The sequence below is a fragment of the Aquarana catesbeiana genome, linkage group LG01 (assembly GCF_042186555.1).
Source record: "Aquarana catesbeiana isolate 2022-GZ linkage group LG01, ASM4218655v1, whole genome shotgun sequence".
Lineage (NCBI taxonomy): Eukaryota > Metazoa > Chordata > Amphibia > Anura > Ranidae > Aquarana > Aquarana catesbeiana.
In genome coordinates this window covers 964,434,152-964,460,351 of record NC_133324.1, presented here as the reverse complement: position 1 = coordinate 964,460,351, position 26,200 = coordinate 964,434,152, and the positions used below count along the sequence as shown (strand labels likewise).

Sequence of the window (26,200 nt, the reverse complement as noted above, 5' to 3'; positions counted from 1 at the left end):
AAAAAAAATGATGTGGGAGTCCCCCTAAATTCCATACCAGGCCCTTCAGGTCTGGTATGGATATTAAGGGGAACCCCGACCAAAATTAAAAAAAAAAGTTATGTGGGGTTCCCCCTAAATTCCATACCAGACCCTTCAGGTCTGGTATGGATTTTAAGGGGAACCCCGCGCCAAAAAAAAAAAAAAAAAAAAACGGCGTGGGGTCCCCCCAAAAATCCATACCAGACCCTTATCCGAGCACGCAATCTGGCAGGCTGCAGGAAAAGAGGGGGGGACAAGAGTGCAGCCCCCCTCCTGAACCGTACCAGGCCACATGCCCTCAACATTGGGAGGGTGCTTTGGGGTAGCCCCCCAAAACACCTTGTCCCCATGTTGATGAGGACAAGGGCCTCATCCCCACAACCCTGGCCGGTGGTTGTGGGGGTCTGCGGGCGGGGGGCTTATCGGAATATGGAAGCCCCCTTTAACAAGGGGACCCCCAGATCCAGCCCCCCCTGTGTGAAATGGTAAGGGGGTACTTACCCCTACCATTTCACTAAAAAACTCTCAAAAATGTTAAAAATGACAAGAGACAGTTTTTGACAATTCCTTTATTTAAATGCTTCTTCTTTCTTCTATCTTCCTTCATCTTCTGGTTCTTCTGACTCTTCTGGTTCTTCCTCCGGCGTTCTCGTCCAGCATCTCCTCCGCGGCGTCTTCTATCTTTTTCTCCTCGGGCCACTCCGCACCCATGGCATGGGGGGGAGGCTCCCGCTCTTCTCTTCTTCTTCTTTTCTTCTCTTCTTCTCTTCTTCATTTTCTTCTCCGGGCCGCTCCGCACCCATGCTGGCATGGAGGGAGGCTCCCGCTGTGTGACGGCGCTCCTTGTCTGACAGTTCTTAAATGACGGGGGCGGGGCCACCCTGTGACCCCGCCCCCTCTGAAGCACGGTGACTTGACGGGACTTCCCTGTGACGTCACGGGGAATGCCACAGGGAAGTCCCGTCATGTCCCGTGCGTCAGAGGGGGGCGGGGTCACCGGGGTTGTGGGGATGAGGCCCTTGGCCTCATCAACATGGGGACAAGGTGTTTTGGGGCTACCCCAAAGCACCCTCCCAATGTTGAGGGCATGTGGCCTGGTACGGTTCAGGAGGGGGGGCGCACTCTCGTCCCCCCCTCTTTTCCTGCGGCCTGCCAGGTTGCGTGCTCGGATAAGGGTCTGGTATGGATTTTTGGGGGGACCCCACGCCGTTTTTTTTTGTTTTTTTGGCGCGGGGTTCCCCTTAAAATCCATACCAGACCTGAAGGGCCTGGTATGGAATTTAGGGGGACTCCCACGTCATTTTTTTTTTTAAATTTAGGTTCGAGGTTCCCCTTTGGGGAATTCCCATGCCGTTTTTATCAATGAACTTCTATGTGTATTGTCGGCAATGCAATAGCCGCGGGTAGTTTTAAATGGGTTTTTTCCTTCAAAATGTAATTTTGCTGTCAGACTGTTCTAAACACGGGAAACATGCGCCCCTTTACAGGCATACTATAGACACTCCCCAGGTACAAAATTTAAAGGGATATTACACTTTTATTGTTTGACTTTAAGCATTATTAAAATCACTGCTCCTGAAAAAACGGCCCTTTTTAAAACTTTTTTTGCATTGATCCATGTCCCCTGGGGCAGGACCCGGGTCCCCAAACACTTTTTATGACAATAACTTGCATATTAGCCTTTAAAATTAGCACTTTTGATTATTCATGTTCGTGTCCCATAGACTTTAACGGTGTTCGCGTGTTCGAACAAACTTTTTTCCTGTTCGCATGTTCTGGTGCGAACCGAACAGGGGGGTGTTCGACTCATCCCTACCCATAATCTGTTCGAAAATTTTTTGTGCTATTGGGACTAATTCTAACGTTGGAATTGATTCAGGCAGTCCTTTTATACAAATGTTCTGTCTTCTGTCCCTTTTTTCGTAATCATCCAACTGGTCCCTGTAAGAATTTAATACCTCCTCATACTTTTTAAAGGTGTCTTGAACGTCTGCCACTGCATGTACTATGGTCTCTTGTTCGTTTTCCACTTTCTCTACTCTATGCCCCCAGATCCCTAATGTCCTCCTTTAAACTTTCCATTGCTTGCAGGCATGACTGTTCCACCGCGCTAATCAGTTGTTGAATGTCATTTTTACTGGGGAGGGCCCTCAATAGTTCCCAGATGTCCCTCTCCGAGTCCGCCTTCTGTCCATTTGATCCCTGAGACCTCTTGTCCACATTTTTGGGGCTCATCTGGTTAAACATTAACGCCTGATTATATTCAGGCAAGCACTGACCGGGGTCCGCTTCTGCTGCTGTTTGGGAGCCCTGTATAGCAATTTCATCTATATTAGAAGCTGGGGCTTCCCCTCCTGTCGCCAACACAGTCTCTGTACCTTGAATGGCCTCTAATGTCCTCCCATTAGCCTCCAAATGGTCCAGTACACCTTGGTCCTGTGTTAGTGACTCCTGTTTGTCAATGTCCGCTAATGGGTTTCCTACTCCGGGGTTTAATTGACCCTGTTCCTTGGCCCCCACTTCCTCCCCATTCTTCCTGGGGCTCCGTCCACCGCCCGGGGAGCTTTGTTCAGAGGGTTTTCCTCCCCCTGCCTACTGTAGGTGATCTCCTACCGTACACTGCGGGACCTTCTCCTGTCGCCTGGGTATCAGGTTTCTTTGTCGGGATCCCCTGCTCCATTTTCTCCATGCCGCCGGTGACGTTAGCTCCACTGCGCTTCCTTGCGTCCTGTTTCCCTGCTTGTCGTCCCTCTCCGTGCTCTGGGGCATGGGGTGACAAGTAGGCTCGGGTGCCGTCCATCGAGCTCCGCCCCCTTCCCGCTGGCTGTAGTGCGGCTTGTCTGCGAGTTGTCATATTCAGCTGGGCAGCCGCTCAGCTGGTTGCTTGTGGAAGCCCGGGAACAAAGAGGATGGTGGAGCACTCACTCACACACGCTGATCTGCAGTTCAGCTGGTTGCTTGTGGGATCAGCCCGGGAACAGGGAGGGGGGGTGGAGCACTCACTCACACATGCTCACTCCTAGGTGCCCCGTATTCATAAATTATTATAATTTTATTATAAATATAAACTCTTCCCATTTTTCCCATATTTCTGAGTTTTGGGTATTCATTTTCTTTTCAATACTTATCATAATCTCTATTTGCTGTATTTGCTGTATTTCCCTCATTTCACAAACCCATTCTGCCACTGTGGGACTTTTTACTTGCCGCCAATTTCAAGCTATTATTGTCTTGGCTGCTGTTATTATATGGTGAAGGATATCTGTCTTGATTGTTTTTCTAGCTCCTGGAATAATAGTTAATATTGAGAAATTTACACTTGACTGTATCTCAGAGCCAGCTATCTTTCAATAAATTTTATCCCAGAAATCCTTCACCATTGCACAGTTATGCCATATATGTGTCATAGTCCCTCTTTCCTTAAAGCATCTCCAACATATTTCTGCATTGTCTCCATTTATTTTATGTAAATCCACCGGGGTCCTATACCATCTCATAATGATTTTATAATTCCTTTCTTGATTTCTTATCGCTATTGAGGTTTCATGTACCAAAGAAAATGCCCTATCCCACTCCACCAGTAGGATCAAGCTCCCTATTTCATTCTCCCATTTTTTCATTCACATTAACTCATTAAGAGATTCCATAGGAAGTAAGAGCTTATATATAGTTGACAAATTATGAGTCGGTCTTTGTCCCTTTATTAATAATTGTGCAAAAATGGTTAGTTGTCTGTCAACTAAGGAAGATTGTATCTTAGTCCTAATATATGTATTTAACTGTTGATATTGCATCCATTTATGTTCAGGTTCAGGTTCCAGTTCATGCAATCAAAGGAGATTGCCATCCACTAGGGCCTGGACTATCCTTACATTTTCAATCCTTTTCCTGTTGAGAAAATCTTTAACCTCTAATGCTGGAGGAAATTCTGGTTTCAAAAATAATAGAGTCAATGGTCCTATCAATGTTGATAGGCCTCCCCTTTTCAAGATCTTATCCCATATCTTTAGAGTTGATAATGTAAATAATGTTAGATCTCTTTTCTCCGGTCTAAGCTGGGGTTTAACCCACGGAAGAGATTTATCCAATCCAATGCGATCTTCTTCCAGAGTTACCCACTGTTTATGTTCCATATTATGATACCAATCTATAATCCTATTTAAAGACGCAGCTTGTAGATATTTTGTGAAATCAGGTATAGCAAGGCCTCTGTTCTTTTTTGTCCTAATTAAAATGTCCCTTCTTATTCGTGGTGTTTTATGAGCCCAAATAAAGCTTCCTACATCCTTACGTAGCTGCGCCATTAAATTAAGTGGGGGGGGGGGGTAGAGGTATAGCTTGAAATAAATAGAGTAATTTTGGTAAAATATCAATTTTTACTGCATTATTTCTCCCCATCCATGAGTGGACCATTTTATCATATTTTGGGAGTATTTTTAGAATCTTACGTATCATTGGGAAATAGTTTAATTCCTGTAATTTGGTCAAATCTGTTGGAATATATAGAGATTGCTACTTTTTGCCATTTAAAGGGGAAATTTTTCTGGAGAAGCTCCTGATCTTTATTTGAGAATGATATATGTAACATCTCCGACTAATCGTAGTTGACTTTAAAATTTCTTAAAATTACCAAATCTCTTAAATTCCTTCACAAGATTTGGTAATGTCATTATTGGATTGGTAACATATATTAATAAGTCGTCCGCATATACTGACATTTTATACTCCTTTCCCTTAACTCTTAGGCGCCTTTCACACGGACGCCTATTCTGCTGCAGTTAAAAGCATGTTTTTTTCCTGTCAAATTCAAGACTCCAGGCACTGCGATCAGCTGCATTTGCACAGTGCGATTAGCTGCGGTTGTCAGTGCGATTAGCTGCGGTTGCGTTTAGCTGCGGTTTGCCATTTCCATGGCAACCCGACAGGGTACCAACTCGCACTGCTTGGTATGAATCTTGAGGGGGAACTCCACACCAAATTTTAAATAAAAAACTGGCGTAGGTTCCCCCCCAGGGGCATACCAGGCCCTTCGGTCTGGTATGGATGTTAAGGGGAACCCCCTATGCCGAAAAAAACGGCGTGGGGGTCCCCCCAAAATCCATAACAAACCCTGATCTGAGCACGCAGCTCGGCCGGTCAGAAAAGGGGGTGGGGACGAGTGAGCGCCCCCCCCTCCTGAACCGTACCAGGCCGCATGCCCTTAACATGGGGGGTGGGTGCTTTGAGGGAGGGGGCGCCCTGCGGGGCCCCCCCACCACAAAGTACCTTGTCTCCATGTTGATGAGGACAAGGGCCTCTTCTCGACACACCCTGGCCGTTGGTTGTCGGGGTCTGCGGGCGGGGGGCTTATCAGAATCCGGGAGCCCTCTTTAATAAGAAGGCCCCCGGATCCCGGCCCCCCCACTCTATGTGAATGAGTAAGGGGTACATGGTACCCCTACCCATTTACCTAGGGAAAAAGTGTCAATAATAAAACACACTACACAGGTTTTTAAAGTAAATTATTTGACAGCTGGGGGGGTCTTCTTCCGGTTTCGGGGGTCTTCTTCCGACTTCAGGGGTCCCCCCGGATCCTCTTCTCCCGGCGTCCGGTTGGTTCTTTGCCGCTGTCTCTGGCCTTTTCTCCCGGTGTTCCAGTTCTTCTGCCGGCTCCTCCGCTATCTTCATGCCGCTCTTTTGCTAGCGGGTGTCTGGGCTTCTGGCTTCTTGGCTTCTTCCCTCTTCTCTTCTTCCGACGTTGACACAATGCTCTCTCAGGCTAGAATGCTCTCTGTGCACTCCGCTCTGACTTATATAGGCGGAGACCCCGCCCCCTTATGCCGTCACAGTCCCTGGGCATGCTGGGACTGTGACGTTTTAGGGGGCGTGGTCTCCGGGTGATGTTGACCACTCCCCTAAAACGTCACAGACCCAGCATGCCCAGGGACTGTGACGGCATAAGGGGACGGGGTCCCTGCCTATATAAGTCAGAGCGGAGTGCACAGAGAGCATTCCAGCCGGAGAGAGCGTTGTGTCAACATCGGAAGAAGAGAAGAGGGAAGAAGGCAGAAGGCAGCAGACCAGGCTCCTCCGCTAGCAAAAAGAGTGGCAAAAGAGCAGAAGATAGCGGAGGAGCCCTGCAGAAGACCCGGAGAGCACGGAGAAGAACCGGAGAGACCCCCGGAGCCGGAAGAAGACCCCCGGAGCTGTCTAATAAATTACTTTAAAAACCTGTGTAGTGTTTTTTTTTTACATTTTTTCACTAGGTGAATGGGTAGGGGTACCATGTACCCCATACTCATTCACATAGGGTGGGGTACCGGATTCCGATAAGCCCCCGCCCGCAGACCCTGACAACCAATGGCCAGGGTTGTCGGGAAGAGGCCCTTGTCCCCAGGGTTGTCGGGAAGAGGCCCTTGTCCTCATCAACATGGGGACAAGGTGCTTTGGGGTGGGGGGGCCGCAGGGCGCCCCTCCCCCAAAGCACCAACCCCCCCATGTTGAGGGCATGCGGCCTGGTGCGGCTCAGGAGGGGGGGGCGCTCGCCCGTCCCCACCCCCTTTCCTGACCGGCCGGGCTGCGTGCTCGGATAAGGGTCTGGTATGGATTTTGGGGGGAACCCCACGCCGTTTTTTTATTTAAAATTTGGCGTGGAGTACCCTCTCAAGATTCATACCAAACAGTGCCGGGCATTGGCGGGGATCCGAGTCGGATCCCCGTGCTTGTCGCTCATTGGGAAAGGAAAAATAATTTTTTCCTTTCCCGATGAGCAGCTCGGCGCTGTTATCCGCAGCTGACACAGTGCACTGCGAATACCTGCGGTTATGTGTGGATAGCTGCGCTAAATCGCTCCTGGATGCAGGCAATTCTATTTTTTTCTATCCGCACAGAACCGCATGTATCAAATTCGCAGCTAAACGCAGTGTGTGAATGGGGCCATAGGAAAGCATTGTGTGCTTTTAGCTGCGGTAGAAAATTAGAAAATCCGCAGCTAAAAGCACAATTCTATCCGTCCGTGTGAAAGGGGCCTTATCCCTTGAATATCCCCATTGTTTCAGATAGCTGTAGTCAAATGCTCCATAACTATTACATACAATAGGGGAGATAAGGGGCATCCTTGTTGGGTGCCATTTGATATTTGTAAGTAATCGGAAAGTATCCCATTCGTTCATATTTTTTCTCTAGGATTGGAATACGACGCCATAATCCTATGTAGCATCCTAGGTCCAAAAGTGCCCATTTTGAAGGCTTATATGCAAGTAATTAAGCATACAATGGTTATACACGTCTGGTTACTGCACTGGAGGACATGTATCAATGAAAAAAAAGTTTGTAAAAACGTAATTTTTAAATGAGCAGTGATTTATGGATGCTTAAAGTGAAAGCATAAAAATGAAAAAAATCTTTTCAATATAGTGCCTGGGGGATCCCCTTAGTCTACCTGTTTAGTGGCACATATGTACTGTATATACTGTAGAAGCTGCAATAATTGGATTTATAAAGCCAAAAAAATGACATTTTCCGTGCAAGCTTTCTTTATTTTGTAAGCAACAGCTTACAGAGCCAGTCTGTATGATGAGGCCACATTATAGTGCACTGGGAAGATTAGAGATTTTTTTGGATACATTCTGGTGTCTCTTCCACAGACTTTGAATAAAAGATACAGGTGCAGAAAAATTGGTCTTCACACCGTAACTCTATAGAGGTACTCTTGATGAAAGCAAGAATTGGTCTTGCTATCAAAAATTTAAAGGATATGCACCTTTCAAAGAGGTGCGAAATAATTGGTCTTCGGGTGTTAACCACTTCAGCCCCGGAAGAATTTACCCCCTTCCTGACCAGAGCACTTTTTGCGATTCGGCACTGCGTCGCTTTAACTGACAATTGCGCGGTCGTGCGACGTGGCTCCCAAACAAAATTGACATCCTTTTTTCCCCACAAATAGAACTTTCTTTTGGTGGCATTTGATCACCCCTGCAGTTTATTTTTTGCACTAGCAAAAAAAAGAGCGACAATTTAGAAAAAAAACCTCATTATTTTTTACATTTTGCTATAAAAAATATCCCCCAAAAATATATAAAAAAAACCATTTTTTTTCCTCAGTTTAGGCCGATACGTATTCTTCTACATATTTTTGGTATAAATAAAAAAAAAAAGAAAATCGCAATAAGCGATTGATTGTAAACACTATAAATTTTGCGCAAACCAAACTAGGGGATAGTTTTATGGCATTTTTATTAATATTTTTTTTTACTAGTAATGGCGGTGATCAGCGATTTTTATTGTGACTGCGACATTATGGCAGATACATCGGACATTTTTGACACATTTTTGGGACCATTGTCATTTATACAGCAATCAGTGCTATACAAATGCACTGATTCCTCTGTAAATGACACTGGCAGTGAAGGGGTTAACCACTAGGGGGCAGTTAAGGGGTTAAGTGTGTCCTGGGGAGTGTTTCTAACTGTGGGGGGGGCATGGCTACTTGTGGCATGTCACTGATCTCTGCTCCCGATCACAGGGAGCAGAGATCAATGACACTGTCACTAGGCAGAACGGGGAGATGCTTGTTTACATTAGCATCTACCTGTTCTTCCTCTCCGTGAGACTATCGAGTCCGTGGGACCCGTGACCCGACTCGCGGAGCTTGCCGCGGGCACGCGCCTGCAGGTCGCCTCTTAAAGGGCAACATACAGGTACGTTAGTTTGCCTGTACGTGCCCTTCTGCCGCAGTATATATCATGGATGCGGAGCGGCCCGACAATGAAGAAGACGCCGCAGAGGAAGATGCCAGACAGGAACACCGGAGCAAGAAGCAGAGGATCAGAGAAAGAACCAGAGGAAGAAGAAGATGGAGGAAGAAACCGAAGGAAGATTGAAGAAAGAAGATGGAAAGAGAAGACTTTAAATAAAGGAATTGTCAAAAACTGTCTCTTGTCATTTTTAACATTTTTGACACTTTTTTTGTAAAATGGTAGGGGTACACTTACTATTTCACACAGGGGGTTGCCAGGATCTGGGGGTCCCCTTGTTAAAGGGGGCTTCCAGATTTCGATAAGCCCCCTGACCGCAGACCCCCACAACCACCAGGCAAGGGTTGTGGGAATGAGGCCCTTGTCCCCATCAACATGGGGACAGGGTGCTTTGGGGTCCCAATGTTGAGGGCATGTGGCCTGGTACAGTTCAGGAGGGGGGGGCACTCTGCAGCATTGCCAAAGTTGAGTTCCACCTGGTGGGCATGTCACAAATCAGGCGGTTTACAGGCAGGTGGAATTCCCGCTGAATTTGAGCCAACTGAGCACTGGCTGTGTATGACCTTCTGAAATGGCTACAGACTCTTCTGGCCTGCTTTAGCAGATCTTCCAACCCTGGGTACCTATTTATACTACACCACCAAACTGAGGACATGTGCCAGGCATGGCACATGTGTCAACTTTCCCTGTCTAAGGGTGGACAGGAGGTTTGTGCCATTATCGCACACCATTCCTGGCTCCAGCTGGCATGGCGTGAACCACCTCTGGACCTGCCCCTGCATAGCTGTAAGAATCTGAATGTGGTTCCTGTTCCCTAGACACACCAGCTGAAGCACTGCATGGCACCTTTTAGCCTGACTCATTGAATAGCCCCTTGAACACTTAGGGGGTACTTATGGTTCATAGGACAATTCAGCAGAGGAGGGCATGGAAGAAGAGGATGGGCTAGAGCTGACAAATCTCACATGATCACCACTAGCTGTGTGGAGATGTGAGAGCACAACAAGTTACAGCACTGACCCTGTCCTGCATCCTTCTGAGTTGCAAGCAGAGTTACCCAGTGTGCTGTGAACAAAATATATTGTCCCTGACCATGCTTTGTGAACCACGTGTCAACAGTAACGTGCCTAACGATGCCACAAAATTGCCTTCCACGTGATGGTACAGAGTTGGAATGGCCTTACGTTAAAAGAAATAGTGATTGGGAACCTGCCATTGTGGTACAGCACATTCTGCAAATTCACAGAAGGGGGCAGAATTCACCAGATGGAAAGGGAAAAGTTGTAAAGCCAGCAGCAAAAAAAAAAAGGCCCAGACAGCTGAGCTGTAGGAAGTGGGCCGGGAGATAACAGCTCCACAATGTGATGTAATAGGGTGGCTTCTCTCTACTGTTCCATGATGGCTGCCTCATTAGGGTTGTGCCTCACCCTTACCCTCACTTTCCTCCTCTGCTCCATCACCCAAGTCATGTCAGTGACCAAATCATCATCTCCTCAATCCTCATTACCACTGGAGACAACTTGGCAATATGCTGCAGCTGTAGGAACATGACTGCCAGTTTGTATACCGGTGTTCTCCCCTCTGTAGGCTCATGTTCCTGCCTCCCTTAACCTCATAACCAACATCTGAATCAAGTAATTGCTGTGCATCATCAAGGAGCAAGTGATTGACCCTGTGTTTAAATAACTCAGCTGACTCCCCCATGCCTGATTCTGCATGTATGGCAGGAATAGCTGTGGACAAGGAGGCAGATTTAGCCACTCTGGCAGCTGCAGTGGACTGTGCACTAGTCTCTACTTGGGTGACGGAGGATGAGGATGAGGATGAGGATGGTTTGGTAAGCCAGTCCACCACCTCTGATGCATGCTGTGGCTGGATAGCACGGGCAACATCACTAAATAGAGGAAATTATGCCCTGCCTGGGGACTGACCACGTTTATCTTTGCCTGTGGACAAATACGCTGCTGGCCCCCTCACAGTGCCATGGGAATGTCTGCCTCTCCTTGTTGTCCTCCCAGACATGATGGAAGGGAGGGGTGCTTATTAACAAATTGTAATAAAGATGTGTAAATGTGTACATGGATGCACTTTAATCAATGGAAACTGGTGTTTGGTGCACTTTAACTTGAGTACTCACTACACAGACACCACAGATACACTATAATAAACCATATACACTATAACGCACAGAAATATACTGTGTTAAACGTGCAGTAATGATCATATATAAAAAGATATAAAAATAACTCAGCGCTGACACAAGGACAATAAAAAATAAATGCAGGCAAGCACGAAGGCAAATTCAACAAACACCTCAAAGATCATATAAATAATAAAAGTGCTGCGCAAATAAATTGTCCGTTCAATATAAATGAAAATAAAATGAAAGATGAGATGAGATCCCCAGTGGATAGTCAGAACGCCTAGGGTAGGATCGGAGGTGACCAAAAAATCCCTTCACCATAAATGGATGGCCCCTCACCTGAAATCTTCGACCTGAAACAGGTCACACAGCATGTAAACCAATCAGGTAAGCTGAGAACTGGGCGATAATAACTCCACATAAGCTGTTCTCTCTCTCATCAGATGGCATATAAAATGAAGCAAAAACAATATAGTGCTCTCCGTTTCTAAGCTTTATTTAAATAAAATGAAAAAAACTGGTGCACTCACATAACACAGCACTCAGGTCCGAGTGCCGGCTGGATAGCGTGTAATCGTATGTTGGCTGACAGCCGCGGGTGACGTCATGCGCTCCTGGCCCCCGTACGCGTTGCGTCCTGTGGGCGGGACTTCATCAGCGTGGGGCGGGACACGCAATCGACGGCCCGCACAGTTGATATATAATGGCATGGTAACCAATGCTCCAATCACAGCACAGATCCACTCAACCAGAGGACGCGAGCCCGCACGTCACTCCGGCCACGCCTATTGCATTAAAAATACACACCCTCTCACAAGGTGAAAGGGCAGTGGGAAACGAAACCATTACATCCCAGATATATAATACTTGTAAGGCTGTGAAGGGATTACAGCTCAAAGATATGTCTGGGATGAAAGAAACCACCCTTAACTAAAAGAGAAGAATCAGGCTAGTTAAACATCCCTTACTTGCAGGGAAAATATAAGCGATTAAATTGCACTAAAATCGCTAAAAATCGCATGTACAAATGCAAAATATAATTGATAAAAAATATTAAAAGAAATATGACAATCACGCCACGGGTGTCACCAAGATACGATCACACTTACATATTCCATACAATAAATTGTACACAAATAAATAATACAAAAATTAATAAAAAATTAATAAAAAATCATCTGTTAGAAATAAAACAATTTAAGTCAAAATCCACGTTCATACCTGCCGAAGATAGGACCTTGGTCTCATAGATCCAAAAGGATTCCCTACGGCTAAGTTGTCGGATATAATGACCCCGTCTCCAGTGGCGAGGAACCTTTTCGATCCCCCAAAATTTGAGACATTTGGGGTCTCTATTATGGCATAGGCGAAAATGCCTAGACACACTGTGGGTTTTTACCCCCCGTTTGATATTACTAATATGTTCGCCGACCCTAACGTGTAAAGCCCTTGAGGTGCGGCCCACATACTGGAGTCCACAATCGCACTCCAGCATGTAGACCACCCCTACCGACGAACAAGTAATAAGACCTTCAATTAAATATTTTTTCTGCGTGCTGTTTGAAACAAAATCTTTACGCCTTGTAGGAAGGCCAGCAAGAATATTAAAAGGCGTAAAGATTTTGTTTCAAACAGCACGCAGAAAAAATATTTAATTGAAGGTCTTATTACTTGTTCGTCGGTAGGGGTGGTCTACATGCTGGAGTGCGATTGTGGACTCCAGTATGTGGGCCGCACCTCAAGGGCTTTACACGTTAGGGTCGGCGAACATATTAGTAATATCAAACGGGGGGTAAAAACCCACAGTGTGTCTAGGCATTTTCGCCTATGCCATAATAGAGACCCCAAATGTCTCAAATTTTGGGGGATCGAAAAGGTTCCTCGCCACTGGAGAGGGGGTCATTATATCCGACAACTTAGCCGTAGGGAATCCTTTTGGATCTATGAGACCAAGGTCCTATCTTCGGCAGGTATGAACGTGGATTTTGACTTAAATTGTTTTATTTCTAACAGATGATTTTTTATTAATTTTTTATTAATTTTTGTATTATTCATTTGTGTACAATTTATTGTATGGAATATGTAAGTGTGATCGTATCTTGGTGACACCCGTGGCGTGATTGTCATATTTCTTTTAATATTTTTTATCAATTATATTTTGCATTTGTACATGCGATTTTTAGCGATTTTAGTGCAATTTAATCGCTTATATTTTCCCTGCAAGTAAGGGATGTTTAACTAGCCTGATTCTTCTCTTTTAGTTAAGGGTGGTTTCTTTCATCCCAGACATATCTTTGAGCTGTAATCCCTTCACAGCCTTACAAGTATTATATATCTGGGATGTAATGGTTTCGTTTCCCACTGCCCTTTCACCTTGTGAGAGGGTGTGTATTTTTAATGCAATAGGCGTGGCCGGAGTGACGTGCGGGCTCGCGTCCTCTGGTTGAGTGGATCTGTGCTGTGATTGGAGCATTGGTTACCATGCCATTATATATCAACTGTGCGGGCCGTCGATTGCGTGTCCCGCCCCACGCTGATGAAGTCCCGCCCACAGGACGTAACGCGTACGGGGGCCAGGAGCGCATGACGTCACCCGCGGCTGTCAGCCAACATACGATTACACGCTATCCAGCCGGCACTCGGACCTGAGTGCTGTGTTATGTGAGTGCACCAGTTTTTTTCATTTTATTTAAATAAAGCTTAGAAACGGAGAGCACTATATTGTTTTTGCTTCATTTTATATGCCATCTGATGAGAGAGAGAACAGCTTATGTGGAGTTATTATCGCCCGGTTCTCAGCTTACCTGATTGGTTTACATGCTGTGTGACCTGTTTCAGGTCGAAGATTTCAGGTGAGGGGCCATCCATTTATGGTGAAGGGATTTTTTGGTCACCTCCGATCCTACCCTAGGCGTTCTGACTATCCACTGGGGATCTCATCTCATCTTTCATTTTATTTTCATTTATATTGAACGGACAATTTATTTGCGCAGCACTTTTATTATTTATATAAAACGTGCAGTAATGCACTAAAATATACGGTGTTAAACTTGCTGTAACACACTGAAATACACAGCTTTAAACTTGCAGTAACGCACAGAAATATACTACATTAAACGGCACGTAAGGCACTGAAATATACAGCATTAAACTTGCACTAACACACTGAAATATACTTTTTTTTAACGTGCACTAATGTACTGAAATATACTGCGTTAAACAGTCACTACACTCACACTGACTGATCTATCATTAGATTTTCACTAAACTGATATTCTACACTGACATTATAATCAGAATAGCACACTAACTGTTTAGTAGCACTGAACAGAGCCCTGTTCTATCTCTCTACATGCCAACAATATCACACTAAAATTGTCCGCTATTGAAAGAATACTTTTATAGCGTGGGGCGGGACTAAGAGCAAAGAGCCATGATTGGTCATCATGACAGGGTCTAATCATGGCTCTGACAGTGCTCTGTGCCCCGATTGGGAAAAGATTTTATTGCTTCAGACAATCAGGGATTCCAATGCACTGTGCGGCGGCGCAGTGCGTTGGTCATTCGGTGGGCCAAACAAATGGTTGAATGCCCCGATAATTCAGGTGTTCGACCAGGCAAACAGCCAATGTTCGGCACCGTACTCATTAGGGATGAGCTTTATGTTCGGGTTGAACATGAGCCGAATAGCGAACAATTTGGGGTGTTCGCGGCAAATTCGAAAGCCACGGAACACCCTTTAAAAGTCTATGAGAGAAACCAAAAGTGCTAATTTTAAAGGTTAATATGCAAGTTATTGTCATAAAAAGTGTTTGGTTAACTGGGTCCTGCCCCAGGGGACATGGATCAATGCAAACAAAAGTTTTAAAAAACGGCTGTTTTTCGGGGAGCAGTGATTTTAATAATGCTTAAAGTGAAACAATAAAAGTGAAATATTCCTTTCAATTTTGTACCTGGGGGGTGTCTATAATATGCCTGTAAAGTGGCGCATGTTTCCCGTGTTTAGAACAGTCTGAGAGCAAAATGACATTTCTAAAGGAAAAAAAGTCATTTAACCACTTAAGCCCCGGACCATTTGGCTGGCCAAAGACCAGAGCACTTTTTGCAATTTGGCACTCCGTCGCTTTAACTGACAATTGCGCGGTCATGCAACATGGCTCCCAAACAAAATTGATGTCCTTTTTTTCCCACAAATAGAGCTTTCTTTTGGTGGTATTTGATCACCTCTGCAGTTTTTATTTTTTGTGCTATAAACAAAAAAAAGAGCGACAATTTTGAAAAAAAAAGCAATATTTTTTGCTTTTTGCTATAATAAATATCCCCAAAAAATATATAAAAATGTTTTCCCTCAGTTTAGGCTGATACGTATTATTCTACATATTTTTGGTAGAAAAAAAAAAAAAATCGCAATAAGCGCTTATTGATTGGTTTGCGCAAAAGTTGTAGCGTCTACAAAATAGGGGATATTTTTATGGCATTTTTTTTAATTACTGTTCCCTAGTAATGGCGGTGATCAGCGATTTTTATCGTGACTGCGACATTATGGCAGACACGTCGGACAAATTTGGCGTGATTTTGGGACCACATTTATACGGCGATCAGTCCGATTAAAATTGCATTGATTACTGTGTAAATGTGACTGGCAGTGAAGGGGGTTAACACTAGTTGGCGCTGTAGGGGTTAAGTGTGTCCTAGGGAGTAATTCTAACTGTGGGGGGGATGGGCTATGTGTGACATCACTGATCATAGCTCCCGATCACAGGGAGCTATGATCAGTGACAGTGTCACTAGGCAGAACAGGGACATGCTTGTTTACATTAGCATCTTCCCGTTCTTCCTCTCCGTGAGACAATCGCGGGTATCCCTGCAGACATCGAGTCCACGGGACCCACGATCCTACTTGCGGAGCTCGCGGCACGCGATGGCACGGCAGCAAATTTAAAGGGACATACAGGTATGCCCATTTGCGCAGCCGTGCCATTCTGCCAACGTACATCAGCGTGCGCTGGTCGGGAACCGGTTAAAACTACTCGCGGCTATAATGAATTGTCTATATATAGTAAAGTGAACCACCGAAGGTCAACTATATTGCCTTCAACATGTTGCCAACATCCCAAGTCGGTGCATAGGAAAAGACCCTAAAAATAGGGAACTTATGTACCCCCCAGTACAGTGGGACTTTATAGGCGAACAGAACGATTACATTTAAGTAAAAAGTCTTATTTATTTAGCAAAAACATAAAAACAAGATATACTAGACATAAATCTCTACAAAAGTGCTTATGCAATGGATTTTCTTTCATATGATTATTATATACTTCCATCTATAGACACATGTTTCTCTAGAAGCCTGACATGTTTCAGGACGGTGTCCCTTCTTCAGAGGTGTATTGCAGAGAGAAATATTATGTATGTGGAAGATACATTCTGAAAAAACAAATGAGAACAATTTGCATATTATAGCATTATACAGAGAAGAAGAAAGTTTCACAGCAACGCATCCAACAATGTCCACCATACATACCAGTAAGATAGTCCTTTAAGACTGAAAACAAGTGCATAAGATGTGCACATGCGCAAACTTTTGTGTTGAATAAAAAGAAAAAATACTTTTGATAAAATAACAGTGGCCGCCGATTGGCCAACTAGCAGATATGATGGTTGTCCCCCGGCTTCAGAAATAGCTCCGCAAAGGCCCCCAAATGAGAGGACGACCCTGCTGAGTCCCCAGAATGACCTTAAAAAGAAAAGGAAGAAGAGGTTTTTATATGAAATATCAGATCCTGTGGGCTTATTACATGCATTTTGATTTGCTATAGGTAGCTTTCTCTTTAGTTTTAAACAGCAACTATGGCTTTTATCCTATAGCTACAGGGCCACTCATTCTAAAACTTCTAATTTCAATTGAATAATTAGAGAGAACTTAAGACATCAGGATATCACTAATGCTCCAATCCCTAAGTTAAAAGAGAAACCCTTTATCCTTGTATGTAGACAAGGAGTAGTTATGCGGCTGGAGCTTAGCCATCCAGGCATCATTTCAGGGGATAATGAAGAAATGGCAAGGTATCCCTGCTTCTATCTCCCAAGGGGCATGTCATGCATAAAAGTATATATGACATTGAAAAGGTTTTTTAATTACTTACTTGTTCGAATTTGGGTATAACGAAAGGGCAGCTGGAGCGTAATGAGCCTTGGTAGGTGGGATAACATACTGGACAGGACGCCGAAAGCGGCTTTAAATATTCGCCGGCGCCTGCGCAGTGTAGATTGCATAAGAGGTGTCAGCAATGGTGAAAAGATGCCATTACGCGTGACGCGCATGCGTCAAACGAGGCAACAGATCCAGGGAAGCTAAATGAATGATGGCCTGAGAGATCTCCAAGGCCGCGGCGTCCCTGGATGATTGCGTCACCGCGCACAGCACAAAGCGCGGTGACGTGGTAACACTGCGATGCCTGCTGCAACGCAGGGCCATATAACGCCATCGAGGGAAGGGGAAATCAGCCATCACTATGGCAACTGAAGGGGCAGTGCCAAAAGGCAAAACAAAAAAGAAAAAGGGGAAAAAGAAAAAGACAATCAAGGCATGTTACAAGTTATTACAGGGAATACAGCCGCACAAGAGAGAGCAAAATGCATGGATATGTTTAATTTATAGTGGAAATTGAACTAATGAAATGAGGAAATAATGGAAGAAACAGGGGACTTGGGACATCCAATAGTGAGGCCCCAGGGACGAGTCTGCATGGCGCCCACCCAGAACCTAAGCTTTGGGGGAGCATCATGCAGGCAGGCCCCACCGACGCATGAAACAACGTCATGACATGCCCGCAAACCGGATAAGTCTGCAGTGTAAAAAGATGCAATGCCGTCATCATGGATGGGCCGGCATGGCCCCCATGCACCGGGCGGAGATAAATCCAAAACCAAGAAACTAAAAGAATAAAGGGAGGTTGAGAAAAAGTTATATGTCAAAGACAAAATTAATTGATGTCTTTAATGACCGTATATCTAAGTATATGGAAGTAATAATTCTCAAAAATAATAATCTGATAAATTAAGTATAGTGGACATGGCTGGACGCGCAGCGAATGGGTGACATGAATGATGATCAGATGCAGAACAGCGTATAAAATATTTATGCATTATCTCAAGTGAAGGAAAAAAAAAATGTCAATAACATGTACAGATATATAGATATGTTGAATACAATATGTAAAGCATTGTACATTCACAGATGTATTTTGACAATATTACATGAACAAAGGTAACAACATTCAAAAAGTGTATACGAAGGGTTTGTCACCAGATTATAATCAATTGTCTCATTACTTTTGGATTGTTCAAGAGTGTCCTCCAAGAATGCATATCCTGGATGTTTTCAGGTATGCAGTGTTGGATTCTTATTCTTTTTCGCATCCTCCCGAAACAAAACCCTCCAAAAAAGGACGGAAACTCATTTGGGTATTTAAACCTGGAAATTGTGTTGCATTGAGGCTCGCGATCCAACGGACCTCCCTCTGGAGCAAGATCTTGTTCCAATCACCACCTCTCATATCCGGATGAATTGGGTCGAGGATGGTGAAATGGACAAGGGGAAATTTTCCCGTGTGGTGGTCTCGCACATGTCGCCCCAGAGGGAGGTCCGGGTCCGCTTGCCTCATGCTAGTGATATGTCGTGCCGCCCTTTTGTGAAACTCTAATTTGGTTTTTCCAACATAAAAACATTTACATTGGCACGTTAGCAGATAAATGACTCCAGAGGTCTTGCAATTGGCAAAATATCTCGGCCTATACATTCTTCCATTGGATAGTTTAAATTTGGTTTGTGTGTTCATATAGCGGCAACATGAACACCCACCACATGTGAAAGTTCCTAGTCTCTTACATGTATCTGATCGAAAGGTGCCCGTATATTCGCTTTTTACGAGATGATCCCCTAATGAACGAGCTTTTCTGTAGGTAATGGTGGGTGTTGCAGATATATGTGGTTTTAAATTGGGGTCTATTTGTAGTAGATGCCAATGTTTCTGTAGGATGCTTTTAATAATCACATGCTGTTTATTATAAGTGGTAATTACTCTAATAGCTGGTTGAGAGTTAGAAGATGTTTTTTTTGGAGAACAGAATGTTGTGCCTTAATTGTCCCTGGGCTCTTTTAAAGGCTTTTTTCAGACATGTGGGTGAGTGTCCTCGCTCTCGGAGTCTTTCTCTTAATTTATTTGCCTCCCGAACAAAGTCAGTATCATTTGAGCAGTTACGTCTGAGTCTTAAATATTGCCCGTATGGGATAGATGAGACTAATGATTTGGGATGTGAGCTTGACGCATGTAAAATGGTGTTTCCAGCGGATTCTTTCCGATAGAGGCCGCTGGGTAGAGAGCCATCTATAGATTTGGTTATGCTTAAATCAAGAAAGGTAATCGAGGTGTCACTGAAAGTCATCGTGAAATATAGATTGGAGTTGTTTTGGTTCATGATTTGTATAAAGGAATGTAGAGCCTCTGATGTCCCATTCCATATCATAAATATATCGTCTATATACCTGAACCATGCTGCTACATGAGGCAGACTACAAGTAAAATGTTGAAGTTGTCTGTAACACCAGTCGTCTAGAGGAAAGCAACGATATTGTTCTCCAAGTCTAGCCAAGGGTAGCAGTCCCTGGTCTTGTACAAACCTGTTACATCTCACTTCCCCATCAGCCGCCCAGGAGCAAAAAAAGGAGAGGTGTTCCCCTGGAGTGAACCAAGGGGAGCCCCCTAAGGGAGCAAGAGGGGAAACCAGAGGGGCTAGCTGTCCCAAATTATTTAAAGCATCCTATAATTTCAGAGCATGAGTGGTAGTGGGAGAGGTAAATTCAGATAGCCCTCGATATTCTTGGGGGAGCCAAGACGTACATATACACCACGTACGACGAGACTATAAAAGGGCAGTTCAGAACCAAGCGCGGCACCCTTTGGGCTCCTTTTGCTAATCTCGTGTTAGTAAAAGTTTGGTGAGAGACGATTCGCGCTTTTTCAGACTCATGGTTTTCAGATCGTTTTCTGCTGTTCAGTTTGTGCTTGAGGGTTTGTATCTGGTCTTCAGTGCGTGCAGTGAGTTACGCGTGACTCTGTCATTGTGTTCTTGTTCGTTCCTGTTTTTAAGGTCGCTCTTCACAGGCCTTGCTGTTCTTCAGTGTGTTCTGTTACTTCGTACTGAGCAGCCGACCGTTTTCTAGCCATGTTGCGTATAAGTACTCTTCGTAGAGTTCATGCTGTGCGGGGGCTTGGTGTTGGGGTCCTTACCTTGACACAAGTCCAGTCCATGAACAGGGTGGGGAGGAGTTCATGGACCAAAAATTGGTTGCTCCAGTGTGACCAGTTCTGTCATATGCCTTTGCTCCGTGAGATTCGTAAGAATAATCCTGATGATTTCAGGAACTTTCTCAGGATGACGGACCCCGTATTTCACCGTTTGTTGACTTTGCTGACCCCCTATATCAGCAGACAGGATACCTGCATGAGGCAAGCCATCACTCCGGAGCAGAGGCTAGTCCCCACCCTACGGTACTTGGCGATGGGGAGAAGTCTACAGGACCTCAAGTTCGACAGGCATCTCCCCCTAGGCTCTGGGGATCATTATACCAGAGACCTGTTCTGCCATCATCCAGGTCCTGCTGAAGGACTATATTAAGGTAAGATTTATCCTTTAATATCACATTTTATTGTATATAATGTTTGTTAATATATTGTATTTCTTTCCTCATTACCTAATTACCATGATTGTAATATGCTGTGAATGTCCCCTTTGTCCTCATGCATGCTTGAATTTTAGTTTTTTTTGTCCATCATACATATTTGCCTTCACTTACTTCCCCAGCATGCTCTCCTGGGCCTATATTCACCTCGTCGTCTACTCAATTAACAATGTATTTTGTCAGCTCCATAGTAGTACTTTACCCTAAATACCCCCTAAAATGTAGAAAATTGTGATGTGTGTTTGAAATTCAGGCAGAGTGGCAGAGGCTTTTTTTTGTATCCCAAAATCATTTGGAACCCTCCCTCCCCCCCAACTGCTAACTCAACTGATACTAATCATCTATCTGCTGACTTTGGCAAACCCATACACACTATACCCACCTCTTTAGGGGTCATATTTATGGATGAATTCCCCAAAGCATGTAGTGCAAGGGCCTGCCTGAATACTTACAAATGGTACTGTTTAAAGTTTTTGTATCCTATTATTATCTTGATAGGTAATAGCAGAATGTAAAAATGTGCTTCCATTTGTACAGTGTGTATTTTTATCTTTGTATTATGACACTTATCTGTCCAGTGGGCTGCCAATAGTGTAAAGTAAGGAGGGGCTGGCCAAAGTAATACACATTATTTAGGCATTCGTCTCTCAATGAAGTGGAGAGGGTTACCTGTCCCAAAAATATCCCCCCCCCTATAAAATTTTGCAAATGGCCCATGAGAGGGGGGGGGGGGATCTGATAGGTGGACCTTATACCTTTGTCTTTAAATACTCCCTAAAATACATTTTATACTGATGTTGGCCAAGAATATTGGTGTCTAATCTGCTTTCCATGTTTATGTGCAAAATGATTAATTTTATTTTCTTGTTTGACTCCACAGTTTCTTTCCACGCCACAGGAATGGTAGACTGTGGCCTCCCACTTTGCCCAGCGGTGAGACTTTCCTAACTGCGGAGGGGCAATTGATGGGAAACACGTCCACATCGTCCCACCACCCAACTCGCGGTCATACTATTACAACTACAAGGGGTTCAATAGTATTGTGATGTTGGCGGTGGTGTCGGCTACTTATTACTTCCTGTATGTGGACGTGGGGAAGAATGGCTGGATGTCAGATGGTGGAGTCATCGCCCAGACGGAGTTCTACAGGCGTCTCCAGAATGGCAGCTTGGACTTGCCACCTCCAGAGGACAGACAATGTGGAAGGACTCCCATTCGTCTTCGTTGCGGATGAAGCGTTTGCGCTGGGGGACCATCTTATGCGGACCATCACCCCGGACCAGAGGGTTTTTAATTACCGGCTGGCCAGAGCCAGAAGAGTGGTGGAGAACACATTTGGAATCCTGGCCAGCCGGTTCCGCCTATTTCTTACACCCATACACATGGCGGAGTATAAACTGAATCATATCATCCTGGCGTGCTGTGTTCTCCACAACTTTGTAAGGCAAAATTCTGCCAACTATGCTGCCTCAGTTGGGCCTGAGGCCAGAATTCCTGAAACTGAAACAACCCTGACAGCGCTTGAGGCTGGCCGTCCTGGCTTGCCCCCCCTGAGTGCCCATGAGGTCCATCTTAGATACCTTGAATACTTTGTGTGTAGGGTGCCATCAATATGCCAGACAATGTCTGGTACTTTTTTCAAATTAAAAAAGCATTTTAACTACTAAAATCTTTGGTGACATTTACTGCTTGTGTTTCTTTTAGCTGACCCTGACAGAAATGTGGGGAGTCCTGAAAATGGCTTGATTGTGTAACATAAAAAAGCACTGTTGGGTTTTATTTAGTAAAGGAAAATCCACTTTGCACTACAAGTGCACTTGAGCCTGCACTGAAACTGCACTTGTAGTGCAAAGTGGATTTGCCCTTAGGAAATAACCATTGTCACTGAAAACCACTATTTTACAACCACAAAATTTAAGGAGCATTGAAACAATAATCCGCACATTCTTGAGTATCAATCTTTTTAATACCAGCACAATCACATGTGTATTTTTTAAAAGGTTTTTAAAACAAACCACCATGTTTGTTGTATAACATTTTTTGGGTCACATTGATAAAAGTAGAAATGTCCATTTAAGGTAAAACAGGCATGTTTCAAACAAACAAGAAATACACAAATCTGGAACTTACAAAGTTCGACTTTTGTAGAAATTGAAGGCAATATTAGACATGAGTATTTATAAACTGTGTTTGATATTGCGTTCAGATGGGGTGAAGTCACTCCTGGAAAAGCCAAATTTTGAAGATGCACACAAATTGCCGAATGTTAACATGTGCTAACTGCCATCACGGGGGATCAATGGACGTGTTTTGGGGGTGCAACCCCTTCCTCATAGCTACTTTATTATTGAGGAAGGGGTTGCACCCCCAAAATGCCTACATTGATCTCCCGTGATGGCAGATAGCACATGTTGACACACTGTGCATCTTCAAAATTTGGCTTTTCTATAAAATGGCAAAAAATGTAACAAATTCTTCCATTACAAATACCACAAAAAAGTCAGAGATTTGGAGATCTTTTAAACTCTCCCTAAAACATCAATGATATTCTTCATTTTGTTTTTAACATCATTGATGTTTTTCTGGATGTTTTCCAAGTCCCTATTACACCCCATGATCTCCCCGATCAGGATCTGGGCACTCCCACGGGTGAAATGACCTGGATCCATAACATCACGATCACCTACAAAAATAAATGAAAAAAAAAAAAAACATGTATTATAAATATGTCGGCATCCATCTCTTACCTGAGCCTGTGGTCGCAGACACTGACCTATTGTGGTAACTAGTTCCACCACGTCTTCCTCCTCCTGCTCTGCTTGGCTTTGGGGGATTTCCCCTTCTTCCAGAGGTGGGGGGTCTGTGGTCTCCTCGGATGAGTGGTGTCCTCCGAGTCTTTTCTCCCCTATGTAAAAAAAATAGGTATATTTAGCACAAAGATATTTGATGACAGAAATAGGAATGTGAAACATTGCTTGGAAGTGGGGTACAATTGTCTCTTTTGGCAGAGTTCCAAGATGAAGAACGTACAGCGCAATGCGCTTGTGTATGCATACACTGAGGGGTTGAGACATAATTCGGGGGTTGATCTGTGGTTGTTGGCGAATCATTTGGCATAGTTAATAGTTTGTTGTTAAGAGTTGTACTCTGTAGTTCCGTGCCAAAAGTGTTGGGACAACAAGCCATAGAGTTGATGCCTCGTTTTAGTGTTTCTAGTTGAGTGACTAATAGTGGTTGTAGTCTGTCAATCCACCGTGTAAGAAGATACCAGGTGGTGGTCTCTGAAATGGGTGCAAGGGTTTTTCCTGGACGCAGGGATAAGACGATAAGCCGATTCGAATCGCCATGGGCAATGGCAGTCCGTCCAAGGGAAGGAATGCAAGGCCTCCCACAGTCAAACGGATGCACAAGAGCATGGAGTCTAGTTCTGAGGAAAAGGCCATTAAACCCCAGAAAGATTGACATAGGTGGTCCAAGGATACTATTTTGGGTATCCCTCTGGAGTTGATGTTGCGCGACTGTGGCTTCAGAAATCTGTAATGTTGAGTGAGTTGATGGATGAGTAGTACACGTTTGTGTGATTAAAAATACACAGGCTTGAACTTTGTGTGACTGGTCCATGCAAAGATTTCAAAATGCTCTCGTGCCTTTCAAATTGTATTCTTTTTCTATCGCTAAAAGAGTGAAGGCAGCATTCCATCTGGTCGTTTTTATTTTTTTTTTCATTTTCGTTTTTGGGAACTATGAAATATCTCCCCCACATTTGTATCTAAATGTTTGTCTTTGTTTCATTGTTTGTATGTGGTAACAAGATGTTTGAACCTACTGCGACAGCCCTCTTGCGTGTCACGGCTGTTGTATTTTAGAAAAAAAAAAAAAACGTGAAAGTAAGATTTACAGAGGGTTTAGTTATTATCGGTTTTGTGGAAAATCAGTGACAATTTACCAATGTACGTGAATGTTATGTTTACCATTCTTTGAAGGATAGATTTAATAACTTTTGTTTATAAGTATCTTTTCAGGTCCAAAGAGTTTCTGGAAGTGTGTGTACAGGTGAATAAGAAGGTAAAAGTATCAGAGGCTATTTCACTGTTTTATTCTGCACCATTCTAAACCCTGCATGTCTTCCTCCAGTTTGTAATGAGGAGGGAAGAAAAGGGGGGATGAGAGTGGTGAGAATGACACATTTTCAAACCAATACTAACCGCTCTAATTCCAACCAAGTTTGTGCCAAGACTGTCTTTCTTTGATGGAATTTGAATCAGCAATCTGGTGAAGTAGGCTCTCATCCCAGATGCTAAGAACCTTTTTGTCACTGGTTCCAGGTATTACACCCCAGATGGTAAGCCACACACAGGTTATGCAGTGACCACAGTCCTGATGTCTGGGTTATTGTCATATGAGGTTTGTTGGAAGGTCAAACAAAACCAGAGTTGTACTTTCCTCATTAGTTGTCACCTACATTCTCAGTTGATGGGGTGGGTGCAATCACTGTAACGTGAAGTTCAAAAGGTCCACCACAGGGTTCACGAGTCCATCCTGGACCCTGACACAATAACCAGTTTACATTCTTTCCAACCAGGTGACTGGGTCATTGTAAAGAAGCTTGTTGGATGAGACCATGCCAACCACTGCAAGAAGCGGACCATCTACACCAAAAGGATGAGGAGTATCTTTGTTTATTTATATTTTTAAAGTGTATTTTCAACTAGCTAAGAAAGAGAACAGGACACATGGTTGGGTCTACTAGTGCCCCAGCGATGACGGCGGTACATGCTATATGTGATGTTCATATTGGTGTGAGGAGTTTTGACAACCTAGTAAAATCCAAACAGACTGTTAGGTACCTGGTAGTGAGCCTGACTTGTAGGAGAAGACCTCTCATACAACGCTGGTTGAAGAGCCACTGGAGTGGGGACAGTGGTCTTGTGAGCACAGTGGGGTAGGAGTGCCTGCTGAGATGAAGACTCTGATGCTGGAGCAGAGTAGAGATCCCTCCAGGGATGGCTGGACTGCAGGTAAGGTGATAACAGGAAGCAGCAGGCTGCAGCACTGAAGATGCAGATGCAGAAGTCACTGGAGCTGGAGGTGCAACAGCACAGCAGCAAACGGCAGGTACAGGCAAGGTCAAACAGTCCGGGTCAGCAGGCAGCAAGGCGGTAATACAGTAGGCAGAGGCAGAGTCGGTAGGCAGGCAGAGGTCGGCAACGGTATTGGTAAATGCAGTAGCAGAATCAGGCAGGCCGGGTCGGATTGGAGAAGGAGGAATGGTCAGACAAGCCGGGTCAATAGGTAATCAATCAGGTACAGATTAAGCAGATCCACAGAGCTGAGACGAAACAGCAGCGCATTCCTGCAACAGGAGAACTTTTATGCACCTCTTGGCACCAAAACGGCGCTAATGCGAACACGCGCGCCCACACGCGCATGCCCGAGCGCCGCGCTGACGCACGGCAAAAGCTGGAGATTGTTGAATTGCCTGAGCAGGAGCGCGCCGGCGCATTGGCGCATGCACATGCGTCGGTCTGGTGCTGACAGGTCCCTGACATTGCCCCC

At 44.5% G+C, this 26,200-nt stretch overlaps 1 protein-coding gene and 1 long non-coding RNA gene across 10 annotated transcripts in view; one reads left to right on the top strand and one right to left on the bottom strand.

Moving 5' to 3' along the window:
- LOC141122014 (C4b-binding protein alpha chain-like) overlaps window positions 1-26,200 on the top strand; it is a 341,346-nt gene that overhangs the window by 241,396 nt on the left and 73,750 nt on the right. The gene's annotated exons all lie outside the window — the stretch shown is intronic.
- Window positions 23,397-26,200, bottom strand: part of LOC141122093 (uncharacterized) — a 107,342-nt gene continuing 104,538 nt past the window's right edge. Inside the window, exon 3 of the long non-coding RNA XR_012240618.1 lies at window positions 23,397-23,549. This is a non-coding gene — a long non-coding RNA (uncharacterized lncRNA). The remainder of the gene's footprint in view (window positions 23,550-26,200) is intronic.